The sequence below is a fragment of the Crinia signifera genome, chromosome 4 (assembly GCF_055691185.1).
Source record: "Crinia signifera chromosome 4, ASM5569118v1, whole genome shotgun sequence".
In the NCBI taxonomy this organism is placed as follows: Eukaryota; Metazoa; Chordata; class Amphibia; order Anura; family Myobatrachidae; genus Crinia; species Crinia signifera.
The window spans coordinates 127,038,604-127,057,886 of record NC_139220.1 but is presented as its reverse complement, the minus strand read 5'-3'; positions in this window follow the sequence as shown (position 1 = coordinate 127,057,886).

The following is a 19,283-nucleotide window of genomic DNA, read 5'->3' as shown; positions in this document are numbered from 1 at the left end:
TGGAAGTAAATCCTACTCACCAGGTCCTCCATGGATGGTCTTCTGTCTTCTCTCTTCTTTTCCAGGACTTATTTCTTTATGTTGTTTCTTCTGTATTCTTCTTTCTTCAAGCTGCCGGCTGCCGGGACTTTCAGAGCTGGAGAGATGTTTCCTCCTCGATGTCTGGACTAAGAATGAATTCTGGCCAATCAGGAGCCAGTAAAGTCGGCTCCTGATTGGCTAGAATTCATTCTTAGTCCAGACGTTGAGGAGGAAACATCTCTCCAGCTCTGAAAGTCCCGGCAGCTTGAAGAAAGAAGAAGACAGAAGAAACAACATAAAGAAATAAGTCCTGGAAAAGAAGAGAGAAGACCGAAGACCGAAGACCATCCATGGAGGACCTGGTGAGTAGGATTTACTTCCACAGGTCCAACATGGATTTTCTTCAGACAGGACGCCGACCCCGGAGCCGCCGACACTGGAGCCGCCGACACCGGAGCCGCCTACCTACCGACGGGATCAAGATAGGTAAGTATCAGTGTGTTTGTGATGTGTGTATTAAACTTGTATTTAAAATGTGTGTCAGTGTGTTTTGTGTACTATTTTTTTAACTGTGGAACTACAAGTGCCAGTGGGCCCTTTAATGCCCAGCAGGCTGGGACTTGTGGTTCTCCAAGTCCCAGCTTGCTGGGGAGGCTTGCTGGCACTTGTAGTGCCACAGTAAAAAACAACAGTTTTATCTTTTTTTTTACACCATAATCAGCCTGATGCCCACCGCCCAGGGGCATTGGGGACAGTACCAGGCTTCAGCTTGGTCAGGTAAGTCCTGGAGGGGGGGGACCCCTTTATTGGGGGGGGGTCCCCACTCCCCCAGGGCCCCTGGCCAGGCTGACTGGTCGGTAGGGATGAATGCTTTGGCCGGGGGGACTTGTATAAAAAGTCTCCCTCCGGCTGTGGCATTACCCTGCTGGCTGGTTTGGCCTGGGGCTGGTTCTTAAAATACGGGGGACCCCCAGTCATTTTGTCCCCCGTATTTTGGGAATCAGCCCCAGAGCAGGAGCCTGGGGCTGGTTGTTAAAAATCAGGGAACCCCTATTTGTCGGGTTCCTTGATTTTTAATTACCGGCTTCAGGCTCTGTCAGCCTTTTGCTGGTTTCAGCTGTGGGGGGACCCCACGCCGTTTATTTTTTCATTTATTTTTATTTTACACCTTGCAGTCTGCACGGATCTGACTGATCCGTGCAGACTGCTACAAATAATTCGTATTAGCAGCCGTATATACGGCCGCTAATACGAATTCCTACGACATCGGAGGGTTACAAAGCAGTCGTATATGACTGCTTTGTAAATGACCCTCCGGAACACGACTTTGCATACGACTGAAACAGTCGTATGCAGTCGTAGGGAAAATACTAATACGAAAAACTCGGTTTTTCATATTAGTAAATTTCCCCCATTATGTCTAGTAAAATCTCCATGCTTCTCTATTGCTTGATCAAAAGTTAGAGGTTTACCTGATTCATTGTCTATTAGGTGTTCAACTCTACAAATCCCTATTGTTTCCTGTTATTTAATGGGAACCCTGCTTCTCCCCTCTGGAAGTGAGAGTTTTGTAGGAATGTCAAAAATTTAGATTTGTTCGCATTTATTTTAATTTTTTTACGTAAAATGAACCAAAGGTGTATGTTGATCCCAATATTGGGTTGTTAATTATATTGGGGTCAATTTAGCATTTTCCAAATGCAAAAACGTGACTAGGTGAACGTCCCCCAAATGCTCTTGCTCTAATGTTGTGTTTGTGTATATCTCAGTTTGTTGTATCCATTCTCGGTACTTATGTATTATCTGGACTCCCATGTTAAATGCACCCCATTTTTTCATACCCCTACTATCCAACTATGCATGGAGTTGATTTTATATAGTGTTGCGAGCACAGCGAGCCACCGTGCCCGAAGCGTGGCGAGCGGACACGGTCTCATAAGAAAACCGGGAGCCCAGATATTACATAAGTACCCCATTCTCTTATATGTCTTAGAATAGCTGCTTGATTATACCCTACTACATTGGGGAAGTTAAATCCTCCATTATTTTTTGTTGTTGCATTTTCAATAAACTAATACTCCCCTTTTCCCCCTTCCATATAAACTCTCGGAATAGTTTGTTAATCTCCCTTAAGTCTCCTATTGTCAATAGGAGGGGTACATTTTGGAGAGGATAGAGGAGTATAGGAATTGATATCATTCTAATTAAGTTCATTCTTCCCATATATGATATATTCAGATGTTTCCAGCTACTTACTTTCCTAATGTTGTATATCGCTTTATTTATGTTAATCGGGTACAGCAAGGCTATGTCTTTCGAGAGCTGGACTCCTAAGTAACTTATTGTCTCCTTGGCCCATTCTAAAATGTATCTCTTTTTGGCCCATGATGGTCTTGTATTTTTAGACTGGAGGGCTATGGCTATTGATTTTTGAAAATTTACACTAAACCCTGATTTTCTCCAAGAAGTTTTAACGACTTCTCTGGATATCCTATATATAGCAGGATGTTGTCCGCAAATGTGGAGATTTTGACAGTTTGTTTTCCTATTTTGATACAATCATGGAAGACTATGATGGGTATTTGCAGAATAGGGTCCAGGACCAGGTTAAAAAGTAGTGGGTACAGGGGGCAACCTTGTCTTGTCTTGTCCCGCGAAAGATTTCTGTTTGTTTACTTTTGTGTCCGTTTATCAAGAGAGTTGTTACTGGTTTGGTATAAAAAAAGAATTACGGGGGGGCGTGGTCTGGCTAGCGATCTGACCAGACGCACGTACTGAGAGCTCCGGAGCCGGCCTGTTGGAATCTGCCCTCTAGTGCCGCGGGAGACCCGATCCTGCCTCACCCCATCGGCTCAACCTTGGACACCGACACCCCGGCTGCGGCTGACCGGTGTCGCGGAGCCGGGGAGTGCTTTTCAGCGCTCCCGCGGGTTGCGGCCCGGTCGCGCGGCTGAAGCCGGGGCCTCAATTTTGGAGCGAGGACGCCGCGCGTCGCCCTGACCGGGAGAAGTGACACCGCGGACACCGCTGACACTGGCCTGCAGGATTCCCAGACGGACGCTCGCCTTGGACGCCAGGTGAGGGGGACCGGTCTCCGTGGGCGCAACATAGCAACCAGCGTGCCCGGGACCCGGAGCTGGGAGGCGGGCAGACCACCTGGCGCCCACACTAACGCCACAGCCAGCAAGAACCCCACCGGGACCGGGCGGACGGGGGGTGAGTGAGGGGAAGCCTGGCTGACACTGCTGGGAGATAGAAGAGGGAGACGGCACTAGCACCCTGCAGCCGCCATTTGGTAGACACATTCCCAGATCCACAGGACCCGCGAGGCGGGTGTCCCCCCCTCCCCCCAGATCCCCCCCCTCTGGGTCTCCATCAAGAGCCCTTACTCCGGACATAAACCCCCTCTGTTCTCACCAAGGACATAGGGGAGAGAAGGAGAACAAACAGGATACCAGGGTCACTACAGCACTGAGTCTCCCCTGGACAGCTCCAATAACCGGCGGCACTTCTCCCACTTCACCCTCAGAGCCCCAGGCATTGAGCACACATAATGGCTGGACAGTAATCCTGAAATCTTTGCTTTAGTCACAAGGCAGAAGGGAAGCAAGCCCCTGTGAATTCCCATATACTGTAGTAATCTTTCCTCTCACTTGTAATCCTAGTTTGCCCCCTAGTGATCATTGGTGAAAACTGCAGTTACTGAGCTAAAAGGGCCTCACCCTGATAAGGGGGACACCTCAGACTTTATACCTGCCACACGAGAGAGAAAAATAAACCAACCTTTTGTCACTGACCAGCAGCAGCGTATAACGCAGTCGGAGGAAAGAGGTGGTCCAGGACCCCTAAAATGATGCGCCTCAAGTGAGGATGTCTGCCTAAAGCCAGGCCCCCGGGAGTCACCGCCCGATGAGTAAAGCAACACTGATGTGAGTGCAATCAAGGTAGCCCTACCAGTCTCAAGAGTCCCCCTCCTACCAGTCCCATCCTAAGCTTCTGGGCTAATTATGGTCAAAGGCAAAAAGGCTCTTCAAAAGGGTAACACGCCTCTCCCCAAAGAAAACATGTCTCAAGCAGACATGAGACCGTTCTTACAATCCACCCCCTCCAAACAAGCAGATGACCCATCAGTTCACACCTCAACCGCCACACCGTCAGACTTCCAAGCCTCACTGCTGGCAACGGAATTAGCCGAAATCAGAAACACCCTGTCATATATGAAAACTCTCCCAACAAAGCAAGACATCCAAGACACAGTCCGCCAAGAAATAGCGGCGGTACGACAAGATCTGTCTCAGCTCTCCCAGCGTACGGCCTCTCTGGAAAAATGCCAAGAAGAAACCTACACATTCTGCAACGCGATTACAGAGACTCTGGCTGCCCAGTCCGCAGAGATTCGTTCTCTACAAATGCACCTGGTGGACCTTGACAACAGAGGGAGAAGAAATAACCTCCGTCTCCGGGGTCTACCCGAGGAAGTCACCCAGGACAGGCTGCCAGACGCGCTTACCAAGATCTTCAACGAAATCCTTGGAAACGACCCCTCAGAATCTGTACTCCTAGACAGAACACATCGGGCACTAAGACCCAGAGGTTCACCATCTGACCGCCCTCGCGATGTGATTTGTCGCCTACACTACTTCTCACAAAAAGAAAGTATTGTACGCAAGACACGCCAGCTAGATGGAATTGATTTCAACGGCTCCAACGTACAAATTTACCAAGACCTGTCTTGGCACACACTTCAGCAACGGAAGGCATTGAGACCACTCACCTCCGAACTCCGCAAGCGACAGCTGAAATACAAATGGGGTTTCCCCTTTAACCTCCAAGTAACCTACGCTGGGAAAAATCATACCCTACATTCTTTCTCTGACCTCCCGACGTTCTGTACAGCTCTAGGCCTACCAATCCTGGATATACCCAACTGGGAATTCAATCACCCGGATCTCCCTCCACTTCAAAAGCAAGGACACGGCCATCCTTGGCAAGAAGTTCGCTATGCAAAAAAGAAACAAGGCCAAGACCCAACACCTTCCAATACAAGCCCTACCTGAAGAACTGCAAGCCGATCTATATCATGATCTTTATTCACCTTGGAACCAGACCCAGGATTGGTGACTATAACGTTTAGTTACAATGTTACCCCGGCTTTACTCTAAGGGGTCCGTTATCTGCATCATTAGGTTTTTGACTCTTATGTTTATGTTAGACAGGCAATAGTTCAAATAACATTACTATGTTCCATTGCCGGCAAGTACCCACAGAGATACTGCGATGTTGGTTCTACAGTTTAATCCAAAGTTCAGTCTCCATAGACTGCGAGCTAGTCCATTTATAACGGGCAGACTAGCATAGAGACAGTCTAGACTACCCACCGTGTTCCATCGCGGGTATATACCTACAGGACACCTGCCACGAAAGTTTCACAGGGTGACTCCAAGTTAATATCCTATGTTTAATTAAGTTACTGTTTCCGATGTATGGGCCTGCAACGAAACAGTCCAGGCACATTCTCTCCTCTCAGCCCCATACCGGGGACTCCCCCTACGGGACCCCTGTAGGGGTAACACCACACCCTAGCTCCTAGTTAATTCCCCACACAATGTTGGGTAACCACTCTCTGGGTGCTGGTGAGAAAGGTGACAAACCAAGGAGCTCCTGAGAATACCGTTCTTAATACCTACTCGCAAAAGGTAACTAAAGATAAGCGGTTTAGACAAGCTGCACTTGCTTTCACAATCACATCCCCTTACCGGGAAATTACATAATATTTGTTAGCGGTGACTCCCCCCACCCCAAACCCGCCCTAGGCTCTACTGCCTTCTGAGTCGCTGGCGGACTTTTATCGTCAGTCGCCTCACAGCGGGATTTTTCTTTTTCAAATGTTACTGTTGTTATTCAATATGTTTAAATGTACCTTTTTTTTCCTTGTTCTTCCTTCCCCCTGTCTCCAACCCTCCCCTCCGACCTTTCCAAAACCAACGCAGACCACACCTGACCTCGCCACATATGACCACACCAGGTAAGCTGAAGATTCTTTCCATTAATGCAAAAGGCCTCAACACCCCAGAGAAAAGGAGTAGTTTGCTCAGGACCCTATGGGCTGAGAGAACAGACATAGCTATGATCCAAGAAACACACTTTAGACTCTCCGCCAAAAACCCTTCACTTTCCAACCATCGCTTTCCTACTGCTTACTATTGCAACACTCCGCACAGTAAATCTAAGGGAGTGGCAATTCTGTTCTCCAAACACCTCCAGCTGACACATGTGACAGTACAGAAACCGGTCCCAGGTAGAGTTCTCCTTATCAAATGTAAAATATCAACCCAACCTTATACTTTTGTAGTAGTCTATGCCCCCAATCAGGACCAAGTCCCTTTTTTTCACTCACACCTATTGCACCTAGATTCACTTTTCGAGGGCACGACAATATTAGGAGGAGATCTCAACTGGACCCTAGACCCAACTATAGATACCTCCACCTGCTCAAGCAGATTTCCTGCCCACAAATATAGGAAAGTCCACAAACTCTTCCACGACCTCCAATTGGCCGACTCCTGGAGGACTCTAAACCCCTCAGGCAGAGACTACTCGTTTTACTCCCACCCCCACCAGACCTACTCCAGACTAGATTACATGTTTCTAAGTCATAGACATCTCCCACTACTTCTAGATGCAACGATAGGCTCCATTACCTGGTCGGACCATGCCCCGATCTCAATAACCCTAGCGACCCATTCACAGACCCCTGGACAATGGACGTGGAGGGTTAATGAGTCACTGTTACAAGACGCATACTGCAAATCAGAGCTAGTCAACACACTAACAGATTATTTCAAATTAAATGATACTGCAGACATATCAGCAATCACCTTATGGGAGGCACATAAATGCGTAGTTAGAGGCAAACTAATACAGTTGGGCTCACATATGAAAAAGCAAAAAGCAGCAAGATTAACCGCACTACTAGAAACCATCCATAAACTAGAAATTAAGCACAAAACGGGTTCTTCACCCTCACTGCTAGCAGATCTAGTGGAATCCCGCCACAACTTGAATAAGCTACTAACAGAACGTACCAAACTAGAGCTACGAAAGTGCAAGAGCAGATACTACCAGTGGGGTAATAAACCCAGTCGCCTACTCGCACAGGCCCTCAGAGCACAAAGAGCCGCCTCCTTTATCAATAAGATAAAGAAAGACGCAGACACCTTATGCTTTAAAACCCCAGAGATAGCGTCATGTTTCCGAAACTACTATTCCTCTCTGTACAATCTCCACACCGCCCCCTCCTCAACAGAACAGTTACATAAAACGCTGCAAGCAAAAGAATATTTAACCAAAGCTGCCTTTCCCACCCTATCTCTCTCCGACAGAGACTTATTAGAGAAACCATTCTCCCAAGTAGAGTTAGAGTCGGCTATATCCTCCCTACCTCTGGGCAAAAGCCCCGGTCCAGATGGCTATACAGCAACTTACTACAAGACATTTAAAGACATACTAACACCTATATTACTACGGGCCTTCAACGCCATATCGGCAGAAGCACACTTTTCTAAACAATCCCTAGAAGCACACATAACTGTAATCCCAAAACCAGGGAAGGACCCCTCCGTGTGCTCCAGCTACAGACCCATATCCCTCCTGAATGTCGACATCAAGCTCTTCGCTAAATTGATGGCAAACAGGCTGAATAAATTTCTCCCCGCTCTGATCCAAAACGATCAGGTGGGATTTGTCCCCGGCCGGGAGGCAAAGGATAACACCACCAAAATCCTGAATCTGATTCACCTTGCCTCACACCACAAAATCCCCACTATCCTCGTCTCCACGGACGCCGAGAAGGCATTTGACAGGGTCTGTTGGGGCTTCATGCGGTCTGTGCTGGAGCACATAGGATTGGGAACACTGGCCCTCCATAGAATCCTGGCTCTCTACCACATGCCCACAGCTAGAGTGAGGACAAACGGCTTTCTATCCGATCCCTTCCCTATTAGCAATGGAACAAGGCAGGGTTGCCCCCTCTCGCCACTGATCTTTGTATTATGCATAGAAGCGCTTGCCAGGACGATAAGGGCCAATGTTAACATCTCAGGTATACAAGTGGGAGAGGATGACTACAAGTTAGCACTTTTCGCTGACGACCTGCTTGCGATAATTACGCAACCGGCATCATCACTCCCCCACTTTGTACGAGAATTAGACCGCTTCAGCTCCCTATCCAACTTTAAAGTAAACATGACCAAATCTTAACGTTTCCATTCCCCCCACCTTGGTCCCTCAACTCAAGAGCTCTTTCCCATTCTCATGGCAACCCTCCCACATCACATACTTAGGTATAAACTTACCCAGCGACTTAACCCGGCTATACGCCCTAAATTATCAACCTCTCCTCACATCGCTTCGGGCAGACTATAGTAGATGGCACAACAAACAATTATCCTGGCTAGGGAGAATTAATGTCACTAAAATGAACTCTCTTCCCAAACTACTCTACATACTCCAGGCTCTCCCAATTGCTGTCCCAGATATATGGTTCAAAACTATTAGAACCCTGACCCAACAATTTATTTGGCAGAGGAAGAAACCTAGGATTAGACGTGAAGTTCTGACCAGAAGCACAGAAAGGGGGGGGCTCCGTCTCCCAGACATTAAGACTTACTACCATGCTATCCACCTAAATAGAATACTGGACTGGACCAGGAACCGTAGAAATAAGCAATGGGTAGAACTGGAAGGGGTTTGTATGGGCCTATACCCAGAAATATTCCCCTGGTTGCCCACACTCCCAACCGCAACTCTTTCTCACCCAACCATTCCTTCCACATCAAAAACATGGAAATCCCTACGACAAAATCCACTCATCTCTTCCGAATTCGGCCCACTAACCTCCTTTTTAAATAATCCAGACTTCCACCCCGGTCTGAATATCTCAGACTTTTCAAAATGGGCCCTAGAAGGACTTTTCAGAGTGGGACAGATGATGCTAGGCTCCAGTATATGCTCCTTCTCAGATATACAAGGAAAATGGGATGTCCCATCGAGGGACTTCTGGAAGTTCCTACAGGTTAGACACTTCATACAAACAGGCTCTAGATCCCGTCCATCATCCCGCGAACTGACTGCGTTCGAGAGACTATGTATATCTACCTCAGAACCAACCCACACTATCTCCCTGCTCTATAAACTCCTTCAAAACCTAGATAACGACACCTCCTCCACTTTCACGCGAGCATGGGAAAGGGATCTTAACCAAAACATATCCGGCAAGGAATGGGAATCCATCTTCATGAAGGCCCACACTAGCTCGATATGCATACAAACCAGAGAAACCCAATACAAACTGATCATGAGATGGTACAGACACCCCTCCATCCTACACCTCATGAACCCAAACACCCCACCAACGTGCTGGCGATGTAAGAAGTCTACCGGCTCTCTTATGCACATATGGTGGGAATGCCCGTTAATCATCCCTTTCTGGTCGGAAGTCATCAAGACCTCAGAAAAAATTCTTCACACCCCAGTCCCAGTGAAGCCCGCCTTTTGGCTTTTAAACCTCTCCCACACACCACTCACCTCTTATAAAACCTCTCTGACTAGACACCTTGGCAACGCAGCGAGGGCCTGTATCCCTGCTCTATGGAAGTCAATAATCCCACCCACACGCAAATCCTGGTTTACCAAAATTGATCACTTTATGTCAATGGAGGATGTCATGTTATCATCAGTAGATAAACACACAGATTTTACAGCCACATGGTTACCCTGGATAGAGTATAAAACTTCGCAGGAATATAAGGCCCTCTTTCCGTGAGTGTGTTGCCTGGACTGATTTAAATGGTAACTGTACCCCCATTTAAGAGAAAGGTCAATTCTCCCCCCAACCCCCCTCCCCTCTCTACCCTCCCTAAGTCTCTCCCTCTCCCCTTTATGCTTCAACTACCTCTGACATGTGCATAGATTATATATTCGTGACAGAAATAATCTGCCGAAACGCAATCTACATAGTGTAACATGCTGTACTTGTTTGGTAATAATGCCTGAGGTAACCAGAGTATGTCAATGTGATATTGTTAATGGAAATATGTGTATATCTCACTGCGTCGAGACTGGATGATTGATCACATGACTTGACGTATGCTTTCCTGTATGTGTTCACCCCCTTTGAAAATCAATAAAAAATGATTATACAAAAAAAAAAAAAAAGATTTACTTTTTTTTTTAAGTCCCTGCCAAACCCCCTTCTTATAAAAATCCTTCATATATTCACATGAAACCGTATCAAATGCTTTTTGTGCGTCTAGACTTAAGAGCACATTTGATGTTATTTCTTCCTGTTGGGTAGACGCAGTTATTACTGTTATGGCGGTTCTTTTCCCTTTTACTGCATGTCTGCCACTTACAAATACTAATTGGTAGAGACAGGATTATATGCACCATAAAAAGCTTGAAATATGCATGCAAATATGCATGAAAAATACTTAAAATATGCATGAAAAGTGTTAAAATATGCTACGTTAAATAATAAAAAAAAGTAATTTTTAACTTATATTTAAAAATCAGCATAAAAATAGTTGCAAATAAACCTCAAAAATAGGCCCACAGCATCTGCAGATGTCTAGTGCTATAAACAGGACTTTTTTCTTCCTGGCTGCTACAGCAGACTGCAGTGTCCAAAGCTCTTCTTGCATCAACTACACGGACCCTCATCTCCAGAGCCGATGGATCAAATGTCAGCATAGCGTGTGAGGGCGGCGCAGTGGAAGGCTTCCTCCCTGCACTGCATACTCACTGTGACACGGCATTTCCTTTGCGCCGTGTGATGTCACAAACCTTCCACCCGCCTCTTCTGCTGCAGAAGTCTGTCTCTTGGCGTAAAGTCCCAGGCCAGGGGCAGGCAAAGGTTCAGGAGCTTCGTAATGACATCCGCCCTGACTAACTTTTATCTACATGGATTGGCAGCCTAGAGCAGTGTCAGACATATCGTACATCCAAGGTTCCTCACACTGCAAACATATTGCCCCAGCCTGCACACTCTACCACTACCTGGCCAGCAGCAGCAGGGCAAAGCAGTGCTGTGACTCGCGCATGGAAAGGGGGCAGGGCCTAAAATATGCACCATCACTAGATTTTAGGTAAAATATGCAATAACCAGTGAGAATGGGCAAAATATGCAAATGCATATGCAAATATGCAAATGCATATAATCCTGTCTCTACTAATTGGTGATCTTTCACCAGAAGAGCTATACTTTTTTGTAATCTTGTTGCCATGATTTTAGCCATTATTTTAAAATCTATGTTTAGAAGGGTGGTCAGGCGGTAGGATGAGGGCTCTTTCGGATTCTTTCCCTCTTTAGGTATCAAGATGGTATGTGCTGTATTAAATGAGGGGTATGTAGGATGTTCTCTGTGAATTAGTTGGTAAAGTTTTATTAATATCGGGGCCATTTCATTTTTATTTTATAGTATTCTATTGTTAGGTCTTCGGGACCTGGCACTTTTCCGGGTGGCATGTTTATTGTTCTAATTATTTCTTCTATAGTTATGTCTGCTTCTATCATGTCTTTCTGTCTTTGGGTCAACTTAGGAAGTTCAGCCTCATTTAATATTTCCTCTACTGCTTTAGGGTCTGATTGATTGGCTTTATAAGTTTCTTCAAAGTGATCCTCAAATCTTTTAATAATATCCAGAGGTTTTGTTTGTATTTCACCCGGCTGTTCTCCCTTTACTGCTGTAATATAGTTTTTCCGTCTCGCCGGTTTGGACATATTTGCCAAAAGTTAACCTGTTTTATTGCCCCACCTATGAAAATAATTTTTAGTATAATCCATATTTAGTTTTGCTTGTGCCAATATATAACTTTCCAACATTTGCATCCCTAATATACTTTGTGGGCCATAGAGACTGAAATTTGGTACTAGTGTATTTTGGCGGCGCCCATCGCATCGCATACCATAACGCATGCGATGGTATGCGATGCAATATTGTACAATGGCATACAATTGTAAAATTGTATGACATTGTATATGGCATAAAATGCCATACAATGTGATGCAATTAAACATTGTAAGCACCCATTAGGGTGCTTATACAATGTTAAATGCACCCCCACGCCACCTCCCCACTATAAACGTGAACCCGAAGCGTGGCGAGCGCAGCGAGCCCGCGAGGGGCGGCGGTACGCGTCCTCCGACCTTTTCATACCCCCACTATCCACGTTGGTGTGGAGTTGAGAATAGAAAGTGTGGCGAGCGCAGCGAGCCATTGAGCCCAAAGCGTGGCGAGCGCAGCGGATACCTGTGAAGCCCGCGAGGGAACTCCGATACCTGTGAAGGTATCCGCGTCCCCTCGCTGCGCTCGCCACACTTTCTATTCTCAACTCCACGCCGACATGGATAGTGGGGGTATGAAAAGGTTGGAGGACCCGTACCGCCGCCCCTCGCGAGCTCGCTGCGCTCGCCACACTTCGGGTTCACGTTTATAGTGGGGGGGGTGGCGTGGGGGTGCCTTTAACATTGTAAGCACCCATTAGGGTGCTTAAAAGCACCCTTTAGGGTGCTTATACAATCTTTCATCGCATAGGGGGCAAAAATCGCGTCGCATCGCATGCCATCGGGTGCATGGCATGCGATGCGATTTAAACATCGCGCGATGGCGATCAGGGGCGCCGCCAAAATACACAAGTACCTGAAATTTTTAGTGACTTGAATTTTTCTTGTATCATTCTCCTTTGTTTTGCTGTTTATGCAATAATTTCTCCTTTTGTAACTGCTTTTGAGGCCTCCCATATTAATATCTGGTCCTCCATATGTTCGCCATTATTTTCCATATAGTCCTTCTATTTATCCCTTTAGGTATTGTTGAAATTGTTCTGATTTATATAAATGGCCTGGAAAATCTTGCCTTTTCCATATTTTGCGGCAAGTACAATACGAGTGAGACATGATCTGAAATTAATATGCTATCCATTTTATTTTTACCAGTTTTAGGAATTAGGTGATTTGACACCAAGAAGAAGTCTATTCATGACCAGGTGTGGTGCACCCCTGACAAGAATGTGTATGCTCTCTCTGCCCTATGGGTTATTCTCCATGGCTCATTCTTTCCAAGGGCTTCCATTATTTGTTGAATTGTAATGTGCTGATATTTACTTATTTCATTTATGGCTGACCTGCCATGTAAGGGTCTATTACCCCATTAAAGTCCCGTCCCGTCCCCCCCCTATAATTAAATTTGATGCTTCCCTGCATAATTATAATTGGATGGTTTGTGAATAAAAAATCATTTGTAGTTCATTTGGTGCATATATATTAACTAATGTGTATTTTATATCATAAATTCTTATGTCCACTATTATATTGCCTCCCTTGTGGGTCTAGTATAGTGTCATCAATCATGTATATTAAATTCTTAGCTATAATTATCACTACCCCTCGTATTTTTGTGTGGTGAGAAGCTGCTACACATTCCCCTATCCATTTGGCCTTAAGTGTGTCTCCCTTCCCCTGCTTCCAATGCGTCTCTTGGATGAACATTATTTCAGCCCTTACTCTTTTCATATGTTGAATATTTTTTCTCCTTTTTATAGGAGTATTTAGCCCTTTTGCATTCCACAACGCAATCTTTAGACATTCTTTGAATGTATTAGTCATTTTCCTCGTCTTAATTTGAGCCCCGCGCCGTCCCCCAAAGGTATTCAAATTCCTCCCTTTTCCCCTACCCACATTCCCATTTCCCAACCTTTTCCCTTTCTTTAACCTTTCTTTTCACCTTTCTCATCTTTATTATTAGCTTTACACCTCATGTATTGATTTTAAAAAATACTTTTGCTTCCACAGGATTCAAAAAAAGTGTGTGTTTGTCCGTTGTTATTTATTCTTAATTTTGCAGTGTACAGTAACGTGAACTTCTGTTTTGGTTTTGCTAAATAGCTGCATACCGGGGCTAATTCCTTTCTTTTTTGTGAAACTATTGTTGAGCAATCCTGAAACATTAATATTGTGTCCTCTCCTATCTTAAGATGTCTAGAACGCCTATATGCTGCTAGTACTTGTTCTTTGACTTTGAAGTTCAGGAATCTTGCCAAGACTGGGCGGGGTCTCTGGCCTTGCTTTTCTTCTCTCCTTGGGCCCAAGTGGTGAACCCTTTCTATACAGCTATTTGTACAGCTAACTCTTGTGGCATTTTAAGTGCTTTGGTGATCTTTTGACCAAAATAATCAGCCAAATCTAGATCCTTCACTGCCTCTGGTATTCCTATCCGCCTCGGGTTATTCCTCCTACTCCTATTTTCCATTTCATCTAATTTTTCTGAATGTTGTTGTATTTGTTCGGCCTTGATTTCTACTGTGCATCAGTGTTATTAGAGTATCTTCTACCTCACTTATCCTTTGCTCTGCTTCTGTCATTCTGTTTATTTGATTTTCCAGTTTAGATAAGGCTGTATCGAGCCTTTGATTAATAGGGTCTAATTTTTCTTCTAACTTCTTTTTTATCATAGGTAGCAATATTTTTGAAATTTCCTGTGCCATATCTTCTAAGTTAAATGCTGTTTTAGATGGAGCTGTTCTATCTCCTATATTAGGTTCCCCTTCTTTTTGTAAGGGTCCTGGGGAAAATGTTGTTCCCTTAGACGTCCCTGCCTTATTCTTATTCCTAACCATGAATGGTGAAGAATTGGGTCCTGGTAAGCATTTTTATGTTTTAGCAATGTACTTATCTATGCCCTACTGGGCTATCTTCCCCCTACTGTAGATCCCTTTTAATCACACTCTTTGCTCTTTTCTTAGATCAAATATTCCTATTTTAACAGTTATTATGATCTTAGTTCAGCTCCAACCAAAGAAAAACAGTATAACTACTATAATCAACAAGTCAGGAGACCTTAAGCCTTTAGTGGGCAGCTGGCCCTTGCCCCAGCACACATAGTCCCTCAAAGATCGATATCTAGGCCAACTTTTCTTTGAGCACTTCAGGCCAATTCCCTTTAACCTGGGTAGTTGGCCCATGCACCAACAAGCATATATCCGAACATTGGTCCTGAGTATCAGTCCAGCATTATCCTCCTCCAACTTGTAACCAAACAGCCTATTCATGTAGCGCTTATTGTCTCTTCTTCCGGAGGTGCAGACCTTTTTGCAGGGCATTGTGCGCATTAAATCTCCTTATTGTCAACCTGTGGCACAGTGCGACCTATCCCTAGTGCTTTTGGTTTTGCAAAAGCCACCGTTCAAGTCTGCTGATATCAAGGTCCTCACGTGGAAGCTGGCTTGCATCGGTTAGGAGAGATTTGGAGTTGGGGGCTTTATCTTGTAAACCTCCCTTTCTGGTGTTTCATGACAGGGCTGTTTTAAAGGACAGTCCCCAATTTTCTACCTAAGGTGGTAAAACCAGGAAGTCGTCCTCCTGAGGAGGCCAGGAATAGGGACAGATTGTCAGTTAGTTCTGCTTTGACAGAGTGAAGCCTTTTAAAAAACTGATGCGCTACTGGTTCTTTACTATGTGTATAAGAAGGGGTGCCCGGCCTCCACACAGACTATTGCTAGGTGGTTGAGGTCTGTGATTGCTTTTGCCTACACAAAAGTCGGTAGACCAGTTCCGGCTAGGGATACCGCGGGATCGGTTGCTTCTTTTTGGTCTGTGCATCATGGGACTTCAGCAGGGCTGCCGCCTGGTCCTCTGTTCAGACCTTTACAAAATTCCACCAATTCCATGAGTTAGCGCTGAAAGACGCTTCATTTGGGCAAGCAGTATTACGTGCTCTGGACCTGAGTGTACCCTCTCAAAGGAGCAGCTCTTCAACATCCCATGGTTAGCTTTGTCACTAGAATGGATGATCGACATAAAGGGAGTTTTGGAAGAACTTACCATTTAGATGCCTTTCTCCCTCACTTTACTCTCAGGAGGTCCCAAAGCAGCCAGAATGGGTGGGACTGTGCAGAAACTTCTGCAGAACCACCTGCCCAAAGTGGGTATCCTCTTGCCAAGGCATCAAATTTGTAAACCTTTAGAAAAATATGCTTTCCCGACGTCGCAGCACGGCAAAGTTGTAAGGCCGAGCTACCCCTGGCAGCCACCTAGGAAGATCCTACCACTCTCCTAGAGTGGGATTTTAACTCTGTTGACACGTAGGCTTGCTGTATGGTCATCCAAATCCAACAAGCGATGGACTGCTTAGATGCTGCACATCATAGAGCACAAAGAGGTCTTGCAAATCTGAGCCATCCTTTTAACATAGGTATAGATAGGATTAGGATATAGGATTAGCTGCACTAGATGGAAGCACAATAGCTTAATTGAGGGAGAACGCCAAGACCACCTTTGGCAGGAACTGCTGTCACGTTCTAAGCTCCGCCCTTTCTTCATGAAAGATAAGGTATTGACTCTTGCATGGCAAGGCTCCCAATATCCGTCTAGCCGAGACTAGGGCCAGTAGCATTATAGTCTTCCACGTAAGGTACTTCACATCAATCGTCGACAAAGGTTCAAACAACGAGGACTGCTGAAAATACAGCACCACATCCAGATCCCATGGTGCCGTAGGTGGCACAAAAGGAGGTTGAATATGAAGAACACCTTGGAGAAAAGTCTGTTCCTCAGGCAGAACTGCCAACTTGTTCTGAAAAACAATGATAAGGCCGAAATCTCTAAATCCAGACGCGCCTGCAAAAACCGCAAAATGGAAACGTGTCCAGCTTAAAATCCGCAGGTGGAAGCTTTTCCTTCTCACACCAGGATATATATCTTCTCCAACTATGATAGTAGTGTGTGACGAAGTCACCAGCGTTCTAGCCTGGGTCATTATGGAAATCATTGTCTTATCCAAGCCCTTCTGAGCTAAAATCTGCCACTCAACCTCCAAGCCATTAAACAATGCGCCCTAAGTCCTGGAAGATGAACGGGCCTTGCTGAAGGAGATATTTTCTTAGAGGCAGTGGTCAAGTATCTTCAACCATCATGCCCAGAAAATCCGCATACCATGCCCTTCGAGGCCAGTAAGGGGCTACCAGAATTGCCTCCACGTCTTGACTTCTGATTCTTTTTAGCACCCTTGGTAATAAAGGAATCGGCGGAAACAGGTACACTAGTCGATTAGACCAACTTGTCGTCAGGGCATCCACAGCTTCCGCTTGAGGGTCCCTGCTTCTTGAGCAGTACCGGACGAGCTTCTTGTTAAGCCTGGACGCCATTAAGTCTATCTGTGGATGGCCCCACAGATTCACAATTTTATTGAATACTTGAGCGTTCAGACCCCATTCCCCAAGATGTAGATCATGACATCTGAGGAAATCCGCTTCGCGGTTGTCCACTCCTGGGATAAATATGGCTGAGACCACCTTTGCATGCTGTTCTGATGAAGAGAGTATCCTGGATACCTCCCTCATGCAAGCTCTGCTCCTTGTTCCTCCCTGGTGGTTTATGTAGGCAACTCTTGTTGTGTTGTCCGACTGGACCTGGATGGCCTTATGCCGAGCAAGGGAAAGGCCTGTACCAGAGCATTGTACACGGCTCTCAACTCTAGAATGTTGATTGGCAACCGGGCTTCTAACTAGTTCCATTTGCCCTGGAACTGAGCCCCTTGGGTTACCGCACCCCAACCCTTCAGACTGGCGTCCATCGTGAGCAGAATCCAATTTTGAGTCTCAAAACTCTGGCTCGCCAAGCGCTTTGGAGACTAGCCACCAAGGGAGTGACATCCTCACTTGAGGGGACAGACTTATTATACTGTGCATCTGCAGGTGAGACCCTGACCACTTCTGGAATGGAACCTTCCATATTGAATAGCCTCGAATGAGGCTACCATCTTGCCCAACAAGCGAACAGCTATCCAGGTTGGACTGAGAACCTCCCTGATCAAATCTTAGGAGTGCTGTTGCCTTCTCCAAAGGCAGGAACACTTTTTGTTCCACAGTGTCCAGGATCATACCCAGAAACTGGAGACGCTGGGATGGAACCAAGTTAGACATGTAGATTTAAGACCCAGCCATGAAGTGACAATACCTGCATCATGCGATTTATCTCTTGTGCCAACCTTGTCTTTGACTGAGCCTTTATCAGGGAGGTCATCCAGATATGGGACTATATTGATTCCCTGAGTCCTGAGTAGGAACATCATTTCCGCCATCACCTTCATGAAAATATGCGGTGCCATAGACAGTCCGAACGGCAAAGCCTGGAACTGGTAGTGTTCGTCCTGAAAGGCGAATCTCAGGTAGGCCTGATGAGGCCAAATGGGTATATGAAGGTAAGCATCCTTCATGTCCAGTGAAGCCAGAAATTCTCCTTCCTCCAATCCCAATATCACCGCTTTCAGCGATTCCATCCTGAATTTGAAGACCTTCAGATAAGTTTTCAAAGATTTTAAATTCAGGATAGGTTGTATCGAGACGTCCGGCTTTAACACTACAAATAGGTTGGAATAGTACCCCAGTCCTCCTTGTTTTAGAGGGACTGGCACAATCACTTGAGACTGGACCAGCTTCAGAATGGCCTGCCCTAGGACAACTGGAGCATCTTCCGCAGATGGTAGGCCTGACCAAAAGTACCGCTGGGGTGGAGACTTGTCGAACTGCAGCCTGTAACCATGAGAAATAAGATCCCTGACCCAGGAATCTAGGCACGAGGCTTCAATCCTGAACTCCGGCAGCTGACGGTTTTCTGAACTTACCTCTGGAGGCAGGGGCAAACGCAGGATTTTCAGAAGTTGGTTTCCAGAGGGGCAGAGCAAAGCACAGAGATGGACACTTAGGTGACCCAGTATAGGCCGGGTCAGTTAAAGTATTATAGATAGAACAAATGTATATAAATAAATAATAATAATATATATATATTATATATAACAGCAGTGTAGACCCCTGGGCATAGCAATGTATTGGGGCCCCTACCTATCCTCCAGCGGAAGGGGGTGCTATGAGCGGAAGCTTTGATGTCCCGTGGTTGGTAGGGGGTATTATATCAACCGCTCAGCATGTAGGGCTCAGTAATTTCCACTAATTACTCCTTTACTGCACAGATGGTGGGAGATGAGGTGGGAAAAGGGGGCATTGAGCTGAATGAAGGGGTCCCAATACATAACTTCCAGGGTAGTAGAGGATGTTTAATACGCAGAGGAGGGGTGTATAGTGGAGTGGGCTTATTATTCATAATTTTCTAGTGGTAGAACCGCTTGCTTGACTGCAGATATCTCAAGTTCCCAGAACTAGATTTCTTAGCTTTTAATGGAATTAAAAACTAGAGAATCCCACCTACCAAA